Here is a 19758-nt window from a genome sequence, read left to right on the forward strand (position 1 = left end):
ACCTTAGCTATTAGGCCAGAGTAAGAGTTAAGACCTTAACCTGTAGGCCAGAGTAAGAGTTAAGACCTTAACCAGTAGGCCAGAGTACGAGTCTAAGACCTTAGCTATTAGGCCAGAGTAAGAGTTAAGACCTTAACCTGTAGGCCATAGTACGAGTCTAAGACCTTAGCTATTAGGCCAGAGTAAGAGTTAAGACCTTAACCAGTAGGCCAGAGTAAGAGTTAAGACCTTAACCTGTAGGCCATAGTACGAGTCTAAGACCTTAGCTATTAGGCCAGAGTAAGTGTTAAGACTTTAACCAGTTGGCCAGAGTAAGAGTTAAGACCTTAACCTGTAGGCCATAGTACGAATCTAAGACCTTAGCTATTAGGCCAGAGTAAGAGTTAAGACCTTAGCTATTAGGCCAGAGTAAGAGTTAAGACCTTAACCAGTAGGCCAGAGTAAGAGTTAAGACCTTAACCTGTAGGTCAGAGTATGAGTCTAAGACCTTAGCTATTAGGCCAGAGTAAGAGTTAAGACCTTAGCTATTAGGCCAGAGTAAGAGTTAAGACCTTAAGCAGTAGGCCAGAGTAAGAGTTAAGACCTTAACCTGTAGGCCATAGTACGAGTCTAAGACTAGCTATTAGGCCAGAGTAAGAGTTAAGACCTAAACCAGTTGGCCAGAGTAAGAGATAAGACCTTAACCTGTAGGCCATAGTACGAGTCTAAGACCTTAGCTATTAGGCCAGAGTAAGAGTTAAGATCTTAGCTATTAGGCCAGAGTAAGAGTTAAGACCTTAACCAGTAGGCCAGAGTAAGAGTTAAGACCTTAACCTGTAGGCCAGAGTATGAGTCTAAGACCTTAACTATTAGGCCAGAGTAAGAGTTAAGACCTTAGCTATTAGGCCAGAGTAAGAGTTAAGACCTTAACCAGTAGGCCAGAGTAGTAGTCTAAGACCTTAGCTATTAGGCCAGAGTAAGAGTTAAGACCTTAACCAGTAGGCCAGAGTACGAGTCTAAGACCTTAGCTATTAGGCCAGAGTAAGAGTTAAGACCTTAGCTATTAGGCCAGAGTAAGAGTTAAAACCTTAACCAGTAGGCCAGAGTACGAGTCTAAGACCTTAGCTATTAGGCCAGAGAAAGAGTTAAGACCTTAGCTATTACACCAGAGTAAGAGTTAAGACCTTAACCATTGGGCGAGAGTACGAGTCTAAGACCTTAGCTATTAGGCCAGAGTAAGAGTTAAGACCTTAGCTATTAGGCCAGAGTAAGAGTTAAAACCTTAACCAGTAGGCCAGAGTACGAGTCTAAGACCTTAGCTATTAGGCCAGAGTAAGAGTTAAGACCTTAGCTATTAGGCCAGAGTAAGAGTTAAGACCTTAACCAGTAGGCCAGAGTACGAGTCTAAGACCTTAGCTATTAGACCAGAGTAAGAGTTAAGACGTTAGCTATTAGGCCAGAGTAAGAGTTAAGACCTTAACCATTAGGCCAGAGAAAGAGTTAAGACCTTAACCAGTAGGCCAGAGTAAGAGTTAAGACCTTAACCAGTAGGCCAGAGTAAGAGTTAGGACCTTAACCTGTAGGCCATAGTACGAGTCTAAGACCTTAGCTATTAGGCCAGAGTAAGAGTTAAGACCTTAACCAGTAGGCCAGAGTAAGAGTTAAGACCTTAACATTAGGCCAGAGAAAGTGTTAAGACCTTAACCATTAGGCCAGAGAAAGAGTTAAGACCGTAACCAGTAGGCCAGAGTAAGAGTTAAGACCTTAACCAGTAGGCCAGGGTAAGAGTTAAGACCTTAAACATTAGGCCAGAGTAAGAGTTAAGACCTTAACCATTAGGCCAGAGTACGAGTCTAAGACCTTAGCTATTAGGCCAGAGTACGAGTCTAAGACCTTAGCTATTAGGCCAGAGTAAGAGTTAAGACCTTAACCATTAGGCCAGAGTACGAGTCTAAGACCTTAGCTATTAGGCCAGAGTAAGAGTTAAGACCTTAACCTGTAGGCCAGAGTAAGAGTTAAGACCTTAACCAGTAGGCCAGAGTACGAGTCTAAGACCTTAGCTATTAGGCCAGAGTAAGAGTTAAGACCTTAACCTGTAGGCCATAGTACGAGTCTAAGACCTTAGCTATTAGGCCAGAGTAAGAGTTAAGACCTTAACCAGTAGGCCAGAGTAAGAGTTAAGACCTTAACCTGTAGGCCATAGTACGAGTCTAAGACCTTAGCTATTAGGCCAGAGTAAGAGTTAAGACTTTAACCAGTTGGCCAGAGTAAGAGTTAAGACCTTAACCTGTAGGCCATAGTACGAATCTAAGACCTTAGCTATTAGGCCAGAGTAAGAGTTAAGACCTTAACCAGTAGGCCAGAGTAAGAGTTAAGACCTTAACCTGTAGGTCAGAGTATGAGTCTAAGACCTTAGCTATTAGGCCAGAGTAAGAGTTAAGACCTTAGCTATTAGGCCAGAGTAAGAGTTAAGACCTTAAGCAGTAGGCCAGAGTATGAGTCTAACACCATAGCTATTAGGCCAGAGTAAGAGTTAAGACCTTAACCAGTAGGCCAGAGTAAGAGTTAAGACCTTAACCTGTAGGCCATAGTACGAGTCTAAGACTAGCTATTAGGCCAGAGTAAGAGTTAAGACCTAAACCAGTTGGCCAGAGTAAGAGATAAGACCTTAACCTGTAGGCCATAGTACGAGTCTAAGACCTTAGCTATTAGGCCAGAGTAAGAGTTAAGACCTTAGCTATTAGGCCAGAGTAAGAGTTAAGACCTTAACCAGTAGGCCAGAGTAAGAGTTAAGACCTTAACCTGTAGGCCAGAGTATGAGTCTAAGACCTTAACTATTAGGCCAGAGTAAGAGTTAAGACCTTAGCTATTAGGCCAGAGTAAGAGTTAAGACCTTAACCAGTAGGCCAGAGTAGTAGTCTAAGACCTTAGCTATTAGGCCAGAGTAAGAGTTAAGACCTTAACCAGTAGGCCAGAGTAAGAGTTAACACCTTAACGAGTAGGCCAGAGTAAGAGTCTAAGACCTTAGCTATTATGCCAGAGAAAGAGTTAAGATGTTAACCTGTAGGCCATAGTGCGAGTCAAAGACCTTAGCTATTAGGCCAGAGTTAGAGTTAAGACCTTAACCAGTAGGCCAGAGTAAGAGTTAAGACCTTAACCAGTAGGCCAGAGTAAGAGTTAAGACCTTAACCTGTAGGCCAGAGTAAGATTTAAGACCTTAACCATTAGGCCATAGTACGAGTCTAAGACCTTAGCTATTAGGCCAGAGTAAGAGTCAAGAACTTAACCTATAGGCCATAGTACGAGTCTAAGACCTTAGCTATTAGGCCAGGGTAAGACTTAAGACCTTAACCTGTAGGCCATAGTACGAGTCTAAGACCTTAGCTATTAGGCCAGGGTAAGAGTTAAGACCTTAGCTATTAGGCCAGAGTAAGAGTTAAGACCTTAACCATTAGGCCAGAGAAAGAGTTAAGACCTTAACAAGTAGGCCAGAGTAAGAGTTAAGACCTTAACCAGTAGGCCAGAGTAAGAATTAAGACCTTAACCAGTAGGCCAGAGTAAGAGTTAGGACCTTAACCTGTAGGCCATAGTACGAGTCTAAGACCTTAGCTATTAGGCCAGAGAAAGAGTTAAGACCTTAACCATTAGGCCAGGGTAAGAGTTAAGACCTTAACCAGTAGGCCAGGGTAAGAGTTAAGACCTTAAATATTAGGCCAGAGTAAGAGTTAAGACCTTAACCATTAGGCCAGAGTCCGAGTTTAAGACCTTAGCTATTAGGCCAGAGTACGAGTCTAAGACCTTAGCTATTAGGCCAGAGTAAGAGTTAAGACCTTAAGCAGTAAGCCAGAGTAAGAGTTAAGACCTTAGCTATTAGGCCAGAGTAAGAGTTAAGAGCTTAATCAGTAGGCCAAAGTCAGAGTTAAGACCTTAGCTATTAGGCCAGAGTAAGAGTTAAGACCTTAACCAGTAGGCCAGAGTCAGAGTTAAGACCTTATCCAGTAGGCCAGAGTACGAGTCTAAGACCTTAGCTATTAGGCCAGAGTAAGAGTTAAGACCTTAGCTATCAGGAAAGAGTAAGAGTTAAGACCTTAACCAGTAGGCCAGAGTATGAGTCTAAGACCTTAGCTATTAGGCCAGAGTAAGAGTTAAGACCTTAGCTATTAGGCCAGAGTAAGAGTTAAGACCTTAACCAGTAGGCCAGAGTACGAGTCTAAGACCTTAGCTATTAGGCCAGAGTAAGAGTTAAGACCTTAGCTATTAGGCCAGAGTAAGAATTAAGACCTTAACCATTAGGCCAGAGTACGAGTCTAAGACCTTAGCTATTAGGCCAGAGTAAGAGTTAAGACCTTAGCTATTAGGCCAGAGTAAGAGTTAAGACCTTAACCAGTAGGCCAGAGTGCGAGTCTTAGATCTTAGCTATTAGGCCAGAGTAAGAGTTAAGACCTTAACCATTAGGCCAGAGAAAGAGTTAAGACCTTAACCAGTAGGCCAGAGTAAGAGTTAAGACCTTAACCATTAGGCCAGAGTACGAGTCTAAGACGTTAGCTATTAGGCCAGAGGAAGAGTTAAGACCTTAACCAGTAGGCCAGAGTAAGAGTTAAGACCTTAACCAGTAGGCCAGAGTAAGAGTTAAGACCTTAACCATTACGCCAGAGTACGAGTCTAAGACCTTAGCTATTAGGCCAGAGTACGAGTCTAAGACCTTAGCTATTAGGCCAGAGTAAGAATTAAGACCTTAACCAGTAGGCCAGAGTAAGAGTTAAGACCTTAACCATTAGGCCAGAGTACGAGTCTAAGACCTTAGCTATTAGGCCAGAGTAAGAGTTAAGACCTTAGCTATTAGGCCAGAGTAAGAGTTAAAACCTTAACCAGTAGGCCAGAGTACGAGTCTAAGACCTTAGCTATTAGGCCAGAGAAAGAGTTAAGACCTTAGCTATTACACCAGAGTAAGAGTTAAGACCTTAACCATTGGGCGAGAGTACGAGTCTAAGACCTTAGCTATTAGGCCAGAGTAAGAGTTAAGACCTTAGCTATTAGGCCAGAGTAAGAGTTAAAACCTTAACCAGTAGGCCAGAGTACGAGTCTAAGACCTTAGCTATTAGGCCAGAGTAAGAGTTAAGACCTTAGCTATTAGGCCAGAGTAAGAGTTAAGACCTTAACCAGTAGGCCAGAGTACGAGTCTAAGACCTTAGCTATTAGACCAGAGTAAGAGTTAAGACGTTAGCTATTAAGCCAGAGTAAGAGTTAAGACCTTAACCATTAGGCCAGAGAAAGAGTTAAGACCTTAACCAGTAGGCCAGAGTAAGAGTTAAGACCTTAACCAGTAGGCCAGAGTAAGAGTTAGGACCTTAACCTGTAGGCCAGAGTACGAGTCTAAGACCTTAGCTATTAGGCCAGAGTAAGAGTTAAGACCTTAGCTATTAGGCCAGAGTAAGAGTTAAGACCTTAACCAGTAGGCCAGAGTACGAGTCTAAGACCTTAGCTATTAGACCAGAGTAAGAGTTAAGACGTTAGCTATTAAGCCAGAGTAAGAGTTAAGACCTTAACCAGTAGGCCAGAGTAAGAGTTAAGACCTTAACATTAGGCCAGAGAAAGTGTTAAGACCTTAACCATTAGGCCAGAGTAAGAGTTAAGACCTTAACCAGTAGGCCAGGGTAAGAGTTAAGACCTTAAACATTAGGCCAGAGTAAGAGTTAAGACCTTAACCATTAGGCCAGAGTACGAGTCTAAGACCTTAGCTATTAGGCCAGAGTACGAGTCTAAGACCTTAGCTATTAGGCCAGAGAAAGAGTTAAGACCTTAACCATTAGGCCAGAGTACGAGTCTAAGACCTTAGCTATTAGGCCAGAGTAAGAGTTAAGACCTTAACCTGTAGGCCAGAGTAAGAGTTAAGACCTTAACCAGTAGGCCAGAGTACGAGTCTAAGACCTTAGCTATTAGGCCAGAGTAAGAGTTAAGACCTTAACCTGTAGGCCATAGTACGAGTCTAAGACCTTAGCTATTAGGCCAGAGTAAGAGTTAAGACCTTAACCAGTAGGCCAGAGTAAGAGTTAAGACCTTAACCTGTAGGCCATAGTACGAGTCTAAGACCTTAGCTATTAGGCCAGAGTAAGTGTTAAGACTTTAACCAGTTGGCCAGAGTAAGAGTTAAGACCTTAACCTGTAGGCCATAGTACGAATCTAAGACCTTAGCTATTAGGCCAGAGTAAGAGTTAAGACCTTAGCTATTAGGCCAGAGTAAGAGTTAAGACCTTAACCAGTAGGCCAGAGTAAGAGTTAAGACCTTAACCTGTAGGTCAGAGTATGAGTCTAAGACCTTAGCTATTAGGCCAGAGTAAGAGTTAAGACCTTAGCTATTAGGCCAGAGTAAGAGTTAAGACCTTAAGCAGTAGGCCAGAGTAAGAGTTAAGACCTTAACCTGTAGGCCATAGTACGAGTCTAAGACTAGCTATTAGGCCAGAGTAAGAGTTAAGACCTAAACCAGTTGGCCAGAGTAAGAGATAAGACCTTAACCTGTAGGCCATAGTACGAGTCTAAGACCTTAGCTATTAGGCCAGAGTAAGAGTTAAGACCTTAGCTATTAGGCCAGAGTAAGAGTTAAGACCTTAACCAGTAGGCCAGAGTAAGAGTTAAGACCTTAACCTGTAGGCCAGAGTATGAGTCTAAGACCTTAACTATTAGGCCAGAGTAAGAGTTAAGACCTTAGCTATTAGGCCAGAGTAAGAGTTAAGACCTTAACCAGTAGGCCAGAGTAGTAGTCTAAGACCTTAGCTATTAGGCCAGAGTAAGAGTTAAGACCTTAACCAGTAGGCCAGAGTACGAGTCTAAGACCTTAGCTATTAGGCCAGAGTAAGAGTTAAGACCTTAGCTATTAGGCCAGAGTAAGAGTTAAAACCTTAACCAGTAGGCCAGAGTACGAGTCTAAGACCTTAGCTATTAGGCCAGAGAAAGAGTTAAGACCTTAGCTATTACACCAGAGTAAGAGTTAAGACCTTAACCATTGGGCGAGAGTACGAGTCTAAGACCTTAGCTATTAGGCCAGAGTAAGAGTTAAGACCTTAGCTATTAGGCCAGAGTAAGAGTTAAAACCTTAACCAGTAGGCCAGAGTACGAGTCTAAGACCTTAGCTATTAGGCCAGAGTAAGAGTTAAGACCTTAGCTATTAGGCCAGAGTAAGAGTTAAGACCTTAACCAGTAGGCCAGAGTACGAGTCTAAGACCTTAGCTATTAGACCAGAGTAAGAGTTAAGACGTTAGCTATTAGGCCAGAGTAAGAGTTAAGACCTTAACCATTAGGCCAGAGAAAGAGTTAAGACCTTAACCAGTAGGCCAGAGTAAGAGTTAAGACCTTAACCAGTAGGCCAGAGTAAGAGTTAGGACCTTAACCTGTAGGCCATAGTACGAGTCTAAGACCTTAGCTATTAGGCCAGAGTAAGAGTTAAGACCTTAACCAGTAGGCTAGAGTAAGAGTTAAGACCTTAACATTAGGCCAGAGAAAGTGTTAAGACCTTAACCATTAGGCCAGAGAAAGAGTTAAGACCGTAACCAGTAGGCCAGAGTAAGAGTTAAGACCTTAACCAGTAGGCCAGGGTAAGAGTTAAGACCTTAAACATTAGGCCAGAGTAAGAGTTAAGACCTTAACCATTAGGCCAGAGTACGAGTCTAAGACCTTAGCTATTAGGCCAGAGTACGAGTCTAAGACCTTAGCTATTAGGCCAGAGTAAGAGTTAAGACCTTAACCATTAGGCCAGAGTACGAGTCTAAGACCTTAGCTATTAGGCCAGAGTAAGAGTTAAGACCTTAACCTGTAGGCCAGAGTAAGAGTTAAGACCTTAACCAGTAGGCCAGAGTACGAGTCTAAGACCTTAGCTATTAGGCCAGAGTAAGAGTTAAGACCTTAACCTGTAGGCCATAGTACGAGTCTAAGACCTTAGCTATTAGGCCAGAGTAAGAGTTAAGACCTTAACCAGTAGGCCAGAGTAAGAGTTAAGACCTTAACCTGTAGGCCATAGTACGAGTCTAAGACCTTAGCTATTAGGCCAGAGTAAGAGTTAAGACTTTAACCAGTTGGCCAGAGTAAGAGTTAAGACCTTAACCTGTAGGCCATAGTACGAATCTAAGACCTTAGCTATTAGGCCAGAGTAAGAGTTAAGACCTTAACCAGTAGGCCAGAGTAAGAGTTAAGACCTTAACCTGTAGGTCAGAGTATGAGTCTAAGACCTTAGCTATTAGGCCAGAGTAAGAGTTAAGACCTTAGCTATTAGGCCAGAGTAAGAGTTAAGACCTTAAGCAGTAGGCCAGAGTATGAGTCTAACACCATAGCTATTAGGCCAGAGTAAGAGTTAAGACCTTAACCAGTAGGCCAGAGTAAGAGTTAAGACCTTAACCTGTAGGCCATAGTACGAGTCTAAGACTAGCTATTAGGCCAGAGTAAGAGTTAAGACCTAAACCAGTTGGCCAGAGTAAGAGATAAGACCTTAACCTGTAGGCCATAGTACGAGTCTAAGACCTTAGCTATTAGGCCAGAGTAAGAGTTAAGACCTTAGCTATTAGGCCAGAGTAAGAGTTAAGACCTTAACCAGTAGGCCAGAGTAAGAGTTAAGACCTTAACCTGTAGGCCAGAGTATGAGTCTAAGACCTTAACTATTAGGCCAGAGTAAGAGTTAAGACCTTAGCTATTAGGCCAGAGTAAGAGTTAAGACCTTAACCAGTAGGCCAGAGTAGTAGTCTAAGACCTTAGCTATTAGGCCAGAGTAAGAGTTAAGACCTTAACCAGTAGGCCAGAGTAAGAGTTAACACCTTAACGAGTAGGCCAGAGTAAGAGTCTAAGACCTTAGCTATTATGCCAGAGAAAGAGTTAAGATGTTAACCTGTAGGCCATAGTGCGAGTCAAAGACCTTAGCTATTAGGCCAGAGTTAGAGTTAAGACCTTAACCAGTAGGCCAGAGTAAGAGTTAAGACCTTAACCAGTAGGCCAGAGTAAGAGTTAAGACCTTAACCTGTAGGCCAGAGTAAGATTTAAGACCTTAACCATTAGGCCATAGTACGAGTCTAAGACCTTAGCTATTAGGCCAGAGTAAGAGTCAAGAACTTAACCTATAGGCCATAGTACGAGTCTAAGACCTTAGCTATTAGGCCAGGGTAAGACTTAAGACCTTAACCTGTAGGCCATAGTACGAGTCTAAGACCTTAGCTATTAGGCCAGGGTAAGAGTTAAGACCTTAGCTATTAGGCCAGAGTAAGAGTTAAGACCTTAACCATTAGGCCAGAGAAAGAGTTAAGACCTTAACAAGTAGGCCAGAGTAAGAGTTAAGACCTTAACCAGTAGGCCAGAGTAAGAATTAAGACCTTAACCAGTAGGCCAGAGTAAGAGTTAGGACCTTAACCTGTAGGCCATAGTACGAGTCTAAGACCTTAGCTATTAGGCCAGAGTAAGAGTTAAGACCTTAACCAGGCGGCCAGAGTAAGAGTTAAGACCTTAACATTAGGCCAGAGAAAGAGTTAAGACCTTAACCATTAGGCCAGAGAAAGAGTTAAGACCTTAACCATTAGGCCAGGGTAAGAGTTAAGACCTTAACCAGTAGGCCAGGGTAAGAGTTAAGACCTTAAATATTAGGCCAGAGTAAGAGTTAAGACCTTAACCATTAGGCCAGAGTCCGAGTTTAAGACCTTAGCTATTAGGCCAGAGTACGAGTCTAAGACCTTAGCTATTAGGCCAGAGTAAGAGTTAAGACCTTAACCAGTAGGCCAGAGTAAGAGTTAAGACCTTAGCTATTAGGCCAGAGTAAGAGTTAAGACCTTAACCATTAGGCCAGAGTACGAGTCTAAGACCTTAGCTATTAGGCCAGAGTAAGAGTTAAGACCTTATCCAGTAGGCCAGAGTAAGAGTTAAGACCTTAGCTATTAGGCCAGAGTAAGAGTTAAGACCTTAACCAGTAGGCCAGAGTACGAGTCTAAGACCTTAGCTATTAGGCCAGAGTAAGAGTTAAGACCTTAACCTGTAGGCTATAGTACGACTCTAAGACCTTAGCTATTCGGCCAGAGTAAGAGTTAAGACCTTAACCAGTAGGCCAGAGTAAGAGTTAAGACCTTAACCTGTAGGCCATAGTACGAGTCTAAGACTAGCTATTAGGCCAGAGTAAGAGTTAAGACCTAAACCAGTTGGCCAGAGTAAGAGATAAGACCTTAACCTGTAGGCCATAGTACGAGTCTAAGACCTTAGCTATTAGGCCAGAGTAAGAGTTAAGACCTTAGCAATTAGGCCAGAGTAAGAGTTAAGACCTTAACCAGTAGGCCAGAGTAAGAGTTAAGACCTTAACCTGTAGGCCAGAGTATGAGTCTAAGACCTTAACTATTAGGCCAGAGTAAGAGTTAAGACCTTAGCTATTAGGCCAGAGTAAGAGTTAAGACCTTAACCAGTAGGCCAGATAGTAGTCTAAGACCTTAGCTATTAGGCCAGAGTAAGAGTTAAGACCTTAACCAGTAGGCCAGAGTAAGAGTTAACACCTTAACGAGTAGGCCAGAGTAAGAGTCTAAGACCTTAGCTATTATGCCAGAGAAAGAGTTAAGACGTTAACCTGTAGGCCATAGTGCGAGTCAAAGACCTTAGCTATTAGGCCAGAGTAAGAGTTAAGACCTTAACCAGTAGGCCAGAGTAAGAGTTAAGACCTTAACCAGTAGGCCAGAGTAAGAGTTAAGACCTTAACCTGTAGGCCAGAGTAAGATTTAAGACCTGTAATGCCCTGAACGTCTCAGGATCGTTTAACAGACACGATAATGAGGACGCAACCACTTGTGAAGGGTTAGTTATTTTAATGAAGGCAAAAACAATACAAAGACTAAACAAAAGTTATAGTCACTGGAATCCTCCAGGCTAAGTACGTTACCAGCCCACAGCACGGATGGTCCTAACCGTCCTCTGCATATACGCCGATCCCGGCGTATGCCAACAGAGGGCAGAAATGAAATGGCCGAAAATGCCAATCGGTAGGCTGTGAGGGGCACGAAGAGTGTTGGGGAGAATTGAGGAGTCAGGGAAACACCCAGCCGGGGTCTCTACCTGAAGGGAGCAGCCGCTCAACCTCTTCCTCAGACTGCACCGGGACGCGGAGTCACCTCCTGGTGATGCGTCACCGATACCCCAATCCAAAGCAAGAAGACTGAACCGAGAGCAGCCGCTCGATCGATCCTGTGGACTTCCGAGTCTGTAACGCGGCAAACACCTCCTGGTGTGCGTTACAGCTGGCAGTCCCTGTATCTCTGGTCGGGCTGGGAGTTACGACTCCAACCAGCAAAAGCGCCACTGCGCTTTGACTCGGCCGAGTCAAAAAAGCGAAGCTCAATGGTTGACCGGTAGAGCTTCCGGGTCCTTCACAGGTGACGATGGGGCAAGACACGGCCCAGGGAGTAACGACTCGACCTACCTCCGTTCTTGCCTTACTGGAGCACCACTCCGGAACACTGCTCTTCACTAAGCAGGTACGTCGGTGTAAACACAATATCCGACAGCGTTGTACCTCCCGGTTCCTCCCTTTATAGGGCGTGTTTTCCTTGAGTTATGTAACAGCTCTCCTGTTTACATAAGGGCGTGTTTTCCTTGAGTTATGTAACAGCTCTCCTGTTTACATAACCTCTCAACCGCTAAGCATCCTGGGAGATGTAGTCCGTTTTCGCTGGTTACCGTTTTCCTCCCCTCGCATGACAGGAATTCTTGACAGTACATCCTCCCTCTCAGCGGCTCCCCACGGGTCCAGCGCTGGCAGGAAAACGCCGATGGAACAAGGAGACCAAGCGCGGAGCATGAACCCCTTCAGCCGGTTCCCATGACTGCTCCTCCGGGCCATAGCCTTTCCACGCAACCAGGTACCACAGCTTCCCCCTGCGCCATTTGGACGCCCGTATGCCCGACACTTCATACTCCACCTCCGACTCTACGCATACCGGCCTAGGTGTCCCAGACGGCTTGGAGGGTGCTGGTTTGAGCAATGATACATGAAAGACAGGGTGTATCCGCAATGACTGGGGCAAGCACACCTTCACGTTCACGGGACCCATACACTTGGTAATTCGATAGGGGCCCATGTACTTGGGATGGAACACACTGTTCTTTCGAAACCTCATGTTTCTTGTGGATATCCAGACGTAGTCTCCAGTGCGGTACAGTGGCCCGGGCCTTCTCTTCCTGTCTGCCGCAGCCTTGTATCTTCTCTTGGCTTCTAACAGGACAGCCCTTGAGCGCATCAACGTGTCTTTTATGTGTGCCACCCTGTCCGCTGTGGCGGGAATCCTGTCCTCTCTGAACGGATGTAGAAATGGCAAGAACCTGGGATGTTGGCCATAGTTGCTATAGAACGGAGATGACTGTGTGGAGCTGTGAGTGGCGTTGTTATAGGCTATCTCTGCAACCCATAGCAAGTCGACCCATTCTTCCCTGCCCTGGTCCACAAAACATCGCAGATACTGTTTGAGCGTTTGGTTCAGGCGCTCGGTTTGGCCGTCTGTTTGAGGGTGGTAGCTGGTGGACAGGGCGGTCTTAACATGCAGCGCAGTGCACCAAGTCTTCCAGAATTGCGCAGTAAACTGCGACCCCCGGTCCGACACGATCACCCCAGGTAATCCATGCAGTCGTACCACATTCTTTAGGAGTAGTGACGCCAATTCCCCGGCCGTAGGGACTCTCTTGCAGGGGATGAAGTGCCCCATTTTCGTCAAGTAATCCACCACCACCAGTATTGCCGTCATCCCCTGGTCTACCGGTAGGCCCACCACGAAGTCCAGTGATATGCTATCCCATGGTCTATCCGGGGTCGGAAGTGGATGTAAGAGCCCTTGGGTTCGGCCATGGTCGGCCTTCATGGTAGCACACGTAGGACACTCCTGTCCCCACCTCCTGACATCCACTCTCATGGTTGGCCACCAGAAATGCCTCCCCATGCTAGCCACCGTTTTTTCAAAGCCCAAATGACCTGCGCATGGAGAGTCATGGCACCAGATGAAGGCTTGTTTCCTTAGCCTAGGCGTGGGTATCAATAGGCACCTGCCCTTCAGGGGTATCCCGTCCTTCAGCTGCCATTCTCTGTGACTGAGGAGCCACCTCCGCCATGCGAATGACCTGATCGCTCTCTTTATTCCCCTCAGGAAAGTATCCGGTTGGATAACCCCCAATACCATCCTCGGAGAAATGATGGAACGCTCGGTCGCAGGCAATGGTTCCTTAACTGCAGATTGACGGGACAGGGCGTCCGCCTTCCGGTTTTCCGTCCCCGGCCGATATGTGATGCGGAAGTTGAACCCCGCAAAGAAGATCATCCACCGCAGCTGCCTGGGAGAAAGGTGTCTTGTGGCCGTCATGAACTGTAGGTTCCGATGGTCCGTGTACACCGATACCACATGTCTTGCCCCCATCAACCAATGCCTCCATTCGGTGAAGGCGTCCTTGATTGCGAGAAGCTCCTTCTCCGCAATATGGTAGTTGCGTTCGGCGTCGTTGAGTTTGCGGGACATGTACGCAACGGGATGAAGCACCCCTGTGTCGTGGTTGCGTTGGGACAAGATAGCCCCCAGCGCCACATCCGATGCGTCCGCTTCCACCACGTAGGGGAGATCCGGATCGGGGTGAGCCAACACCGGCGCCTTACCAAAGGCGCTTTTCAGGGCCTCAAAGGCTTTGTTCGCTTCAGGGGACCAGACAAACTCCTTGGACTTCCTCAGTAGCTGTGTGATTGGGGCCACCAATCCTGAAAATCCATCTATAAACCGCCTGTAAAAGTTGGCGAAGCCAATGAAACTTTGGACGTCCTTCACGCTTTGGGGCACCGGCCATTCTTTCACCGCCTTGATCTTTCGTTCTGCCATCTCCTGTCCCTCTGGACTCAGCATCACTCCGAGGAATTCCACGGATGTGACGTGGAAGTCACACTTGCTGAGTTTACAAAACAGCATATTTTCCCTCAGCTTTTGGAGCACAGCTTTGACGTGGTGTACGTGCTCCTCCACACTGGACGAATAGATGAGGATGTCGTCGATATATACGACCACGTAGATATCCAACTCCTCTCTGAATACCTCATTCAAAAAGTACTGAAAGGCTGCCGGGGCGTTGCACAGACCGAACGGCATGACGAGGTACTCAAAAAGGCCGAACCTGGTCTTAAAGGCGGTCTTCCACTCGTCTCCGTCCCTCATGCGCACCAGATGGTATGCCCCTTTCAAATCCAACTTGGTGTAGATACGAGCTTTCTTGACCTGTTCCAGAAGTACACTGATGAGAGGCAAGGGGTACCGATTTTTTATGGTTATCGCATTCAATGCCCTAAAGTCCACACAGGCTCTCAGCTCCCCATTAGCCTTCGGGATGAAGAAGAGTGGCGAGGCGGCCGGAGACTTGGACGGGCGGATGAATCCTAGCTTGAGGAGTTTATCCAGGTACCCCCGGAGATGCACGTTTTCCGGCTCCGTCAGGGCATACAGCCTGCCGCTGGGAACGCTGGCCCCTGGCACCAGGTCGATCTGGCAGTCAAACTGTCTATGTGGTGGTAGCACTTCCGCCTTCACCTCATCAAATACATCCTCAAAACTGTGATAAGCCTGGGGGAGAGCCACATCTTTTTCTGCCGCTGTAGCCACCGTCTGACTCCCGCTCTCATCTGCGTCAAGGGATTCCGTTCTTATTCCACAATGCAGGATACAATACGGTGACGTCATTTCGATGCGATGTGTTGGCCAATCCACAGAGGGGTTGTGTTTCTGTAGCCACGGCAATCCCAATATGACGCCATATTGGGGCGCTCGGATGATGTTAAAATCGATTTGTTCCAAATGGTTCCTCCCATATCTCATCGCAAGGACCCCCGTGTGCTGCCCGATGGGCCCCGTCACCAATCGCCTTCCGTCTACAGCATAGACGTCTTCGGGTACAGCTTTGGGAAGAAGCACTAGCCCTAGCCTGCATGCCTCGTTGTGGTCCATAAATATGCCAGTGGCCCCTGAATCCACCATGGCCACAACGGGTATCCACTGGTCATGCACTCCCACGTGCACCGTGAGAAACAGGTGTCGTTGTCCCTTAGTGACCGAGTTGGAAAGTGAAGGGATGAATGAGTGACTCCGAGATGCCCCTTCTTTGGTCTGGGAGTCCTCTAGTTTTCCGCCAGTACGTCCACCACGGCTGTTACCGACCGGTTGGCCCGATAACGAGACGTCTTCGGTTTGGCAGGGCATTCACGTACGTAGTGGCCTTTTTTGCCACAATATAGGCACAATCCTTGTTTACGGCGTGACTCTTTCTCCGTGGCTGTGAGGCTCGCTCGTATTGCGCCGATGTCCATGGGTTCTCCCTTGGATGCGGTGGAAGTTTCGAGACTTCCCACCGTCACATAGGATGGAAGGGATTTTCCTTTTCTCCCATGATCCCCCTTTCTTTCACTTAGCCTATGTTCCAACCGTAATACCAGGTTGATAAGGCCCTCACATGTCTTGGGTTGAGGGTCAATATGAGCCACGGCGTCCTTGAGCTCATCGCACAGCCCGTGATGGAAGAGCGCCGTCTGTTTAGCAACAGGCCACTTGGTTTCCGCAACCAGCCTTCGGAATGCGTTGAGATACTGCACCAGGTCGTTGGATCCCTGTCTCAACTCAAGCATTTCACGGTCCGCCGTGTACGAGTCAGCCCTTCTGTCGAATACCTTCAGGAATTCCTCGCGAAAAGCACCCCAATCACATAAGATGGGGTCGTCCCTGCTCACCAGAGGTACGGCCCATTGTGCCGCGTTTCCAGCCAAATAGGAAATAAGGAAAGCCACACGAGCCTGACTCGTGGGGAACGCCCTTGGTTTGCACGATAAATGTAGCGCCACTTGTGTGAGGAATACCTGTACTGTGTTAGGATCCCCACTGTACTTCTCTGGTGTTGCCAAGGGGACGGCTACCGGCATTTCCACTACTACCGCAGGGGTCTGGTTCGTGAGGGAGGTGCTGGGCGTGAGCGGGTCCACTTGGATAGCATCCAGTCTGGCTTTTACATCGGCTGTTTCTTGCCTGGAGGCAGCCACTTCAAGTTGCACGGTCGCTAAAGCAGCCAGCACATCATCAAGTGTTGCCATGTCTGTTATCGACCGGGAGACAGTTAGTGTTATTAAGGTCGGATATTTTGTAATGCCCTGAACGTCTCAGGATCGTTTAACAGACACGATAATGAGGACGCAACCACTTGTGAAGGGTTAGTTATTTTAATGAAGGCAAAAACAATACAAAGACTAAACAAAAGTTATAGTCACTGGAATCCTCCAGGCTAAGTACGTTACCAGCCCACAGCACGGATGGTCCTAACCGTCCTCTGCATATACGCCGATCCCGGCGTATGCCAACAGAGGGCAGAAATGAAATGGCCGAAAATGCCAATCGGTAGGCTGTGAGGGGCACGAAGAGTGTTGGGGAGAATTGAGGAGTCAGGGAAACACCCAGCCGGGGTCTCTACCTGAAGGGAGCAGCCGCTCAACCTCTTCCTCAGACTGCACCGGGACGCGGAGTCACCTCCTGGTGATGCGTCACCGATACCCCAATCCAAAGCAAGAAGACTGAACCGAGAGCAGCCGCTCGATCGATCCTGTGGACTTCCGAGTCTGTAACGCGGCAAACACCTCCTGGTGTGCGTTACAGCTGGCAGTCCCTGTATCTCTGGTCGGGCTGGGAGTTACGACTCCAACCAGCAAAAGCGCCACTGCGCTTTGACTCGGCCGAGTCAAAAAAGCGAAGCTCAATGGTTGACCGGTAGAGCTTCCGGGTCCTTCACAGGTGACGATGGGGCAAGACACGGCCCAGGGAGTAACGACTCGACCTACCTCCGTTCTTGCCTTACTGGAGCACCACTCCGGAACACTGCTCTTCACTAAGCAGGTACGTCGGTGTAAACACAATATCCGACAGCGTTGTACCTCCCGGTTCCTCCCTTTATAGGGCGTGTTTTCCTTGAGTTATGTAACAGCTCTCCTGTTTACATAAGGGCGTGTTTTCCTTGAGTTATGTAACAGCTCTCCTGTTTACATAACCTCTCAACCGCTAAGCATCCTGGGAGATGTAGTCCGTTTTCGCTGGTTACCGTTTTCCTCCCCTCGCATGACAGGAATTCTTGACAAGACCTTAACCATTAGGCCATAGTACGAGTCTAAGACCTTAGCTATTAGGCCAGAGTAAGAGTCAAGAACTTAACCTATAGGCCATAGTACGAGTCTAAGACCTTAGCTATTAGGCCAGGGTAAGACTTAAGACCTTAACCTGTAGGCCATAGTACGAGTCTAAGACCTTAGCTATTAGGCCAGAGTAAGAGTTAAGACCTTAACCTGTAGGCCAGAGTAAGAGTAAAGACCTTAACCATTAGGCCAGAATACGAGTCTAAGTCCTTAGCAATTAAGCCAGAGTAGAAGTTAAGACCTTAATCAGTAGGTCAGAGTGAGAGTTAAGACGTTAGCTATTAGGCCAGAGTAAGAGTTAAGACCTTAACCAGTAGGCCATAGTATGAGTCTAAGACCTCAGCTATTAGGCCAGAGTAAGAGTTAAGACCTTAACCAGTAGGCCAGAGTAAGAGTTAAGACCTTAACCAGTAGGCCAGAGTACGAGTCTAAGACCTTAGCTATTAGGCCAGAGTAAGAGTTAAGACCTTAACCTGTAGGCCAGAGTAAAAGTTAAGACCTTAGCTATTAGGCCAGAGTAAGAGTTAAGACCTTAACCAGTAGGCCAGAGTGAGAGTTAAGACCTTAACTATTAGGCCAGAGTAAGAGTTAAGACCTTAGCTATTAGGCCAGAGTAAGAGTTAAGACCTTAACCATTAGGCCAGAGTACGAGTCTAAGACCTTAGCTATAAGGCAAGAGTAAGAGTTAAGACCTTAACCTGTAGGCCAAAGTACGAGTCTAAGACCTTAGCTATTAGGTCAGAGTACGGGTCTAAGACCTTAGCTATTAGGCCAGAGTAAGAGTTAAGACCTTAACCAGCAGGCCAGAGTAGGAGTTAAGACCTTAACCAGTAGGCCAGAGTAAGTGTTAAGACCTTAACCAGTAGGCCAGAGTAAGAGTTAAGACCTTAGCTATCAGGCCAGAGTAAGAGTTAAGACCTTAACCAGTAGGCCAGAGTACTAGTTAAGACCTTAACCATTAGGCCAGAGTACGAGTCTAAGACCTTAGCTATTAGGCCAGAGTAAGAGTTAAGACCTTAACCTGTAGGCCGTAGTAAGAGTTAAGACCTTAACCAGTAGGCCAGAGTAAGAGTTAAGACCTTAATAATTAGGCCAGAGAAAGAGTTAAGACCTTAACCAGTAGGCCAGAGTAAGAGTTAATACCTTAACCAGTAGGCCAGGGTAAGAGTTAAGACCTTAAACATTAGGCCAGAGTAAGAGTTAAGACCTTAACCATTAGGCCAGTGTACGAGTCTAAGACCTTATCTACTAGGCCAGAGTACGAGTCTAAGACCTTAGCTATTAGGCCAGAGTAAGAGATAAGACCTTAAACATTAGGCCAGAGTACGAGTCTAAGACCTTAGCTATTAGGCCAGAGAAAGAGTTAAGACCTTAACCAGTAGGCCATAGTAAGAGTTAAGACCTTAAACAGTAGGCCAGAGTACGAGTCTAAGACCTTAGCTATTAGGCCAGAGTAAGAGTTAAGACCTTAACAAGTAGTCCAGAGTAACAGTTAAGACCTTAGCTATTAGGCCAGAGTAAGAGTTAAGACCTTAACCAGTAGGCCAGAGTGAGAGTTAAGACCTTAACTATTAGGCCAGAGTAAGAGTTAAGACCTTAGCTATTAGGCCAGAGTAAGAGTTAAGACCTTAACCATTAGGCCAGAGTACGAGTCTAAGACCTTAGCTATAAGGCAAGAGTAAGAGTTAAGACCTTAACCTGTAGGCCAAAGTTCGAGTCTAAGACCTTAGCTATTAGGTCAGAGTACGGGTCTAAGACCTTAGCTATTAGGCCAGAGTAAGAGTTAAGACCTTAACCAGCAGGCCAGAGTAGGAGTTAAGACCTTAACCAGTAGGCCAGAGTAAGTGTTAAGACCTTAACCAGTAGGCCAGAGTAAGAGTTAAGACCTTAGCTATCAGGCCAGAGTAAGAGTTAAGACCTTAACCAGTAGGCCAGAGTACTAGTTAAGACCTTAACCATTAGGCCAGAGTACGAGTCTAAGACCTTAGCTATTAGGCCAGAGTAAGAGTTAAGACCTTAACCTGTAGGCCGTAGTAAGAGTTAAGACCTTAACCAGTAGGCCAGAGTAAGAGTTAAGACCTTAATAATTAGGCCAGAGAAAGAGTTAAGACCTTAACCAGTAGGCCAGAGTAAGAGTTAATACCTTAACCAGTAGGCCAGGGTAAGAGTTAAGACCTTAAACATTAGGCCAGAGTAAGAGTTAAGACCTTAACCATTAGGCCAGTGTACGAGTCTAAGACCTTATCTACTAGGCCAGAGTACGAGTCTAAGACCTTAGCTATTAGGCCAGAGTAAGAGTTAAGACCTTAAACATTAGGCCAGAGTACGAGTCTAAGACCTTAGCTATTAGGCCAGAGTAAGAGTTAAGACCTTAACCAGTAGGCCAGAGTAAGAGTTAAGACCTTAGCTATTAGGCCAGAGTAAGAGTTAAGACCTTAAACAGTAGGCCAGAGTACGAGTCTAAGACCTTAGCTATTAGGCCAGAGTAAGAGTTAATACCTTAACCTGTAGGCCATAGTACGAGTCTAAGACCTTAGCTATTAGACCAGAGTAAGAGTTAAGACGTTAGCTATTAAGCCAGAGTAAGAGTTAAG

This window comes from Triturus cristatus, chromosome 4_2 (assembly GCF_964204655.1).
Source record: "Triturus cristatus chromosome 4_2, aTriCri1.1, whole genome shotgun sequence".
In the NCBI taxonomy this organism is placed as follows: Eukaryota; Metazoa; Chordata; class Amphibia; order Caudata; family Salamandridae; genus Triturus; species Triturus cristatus.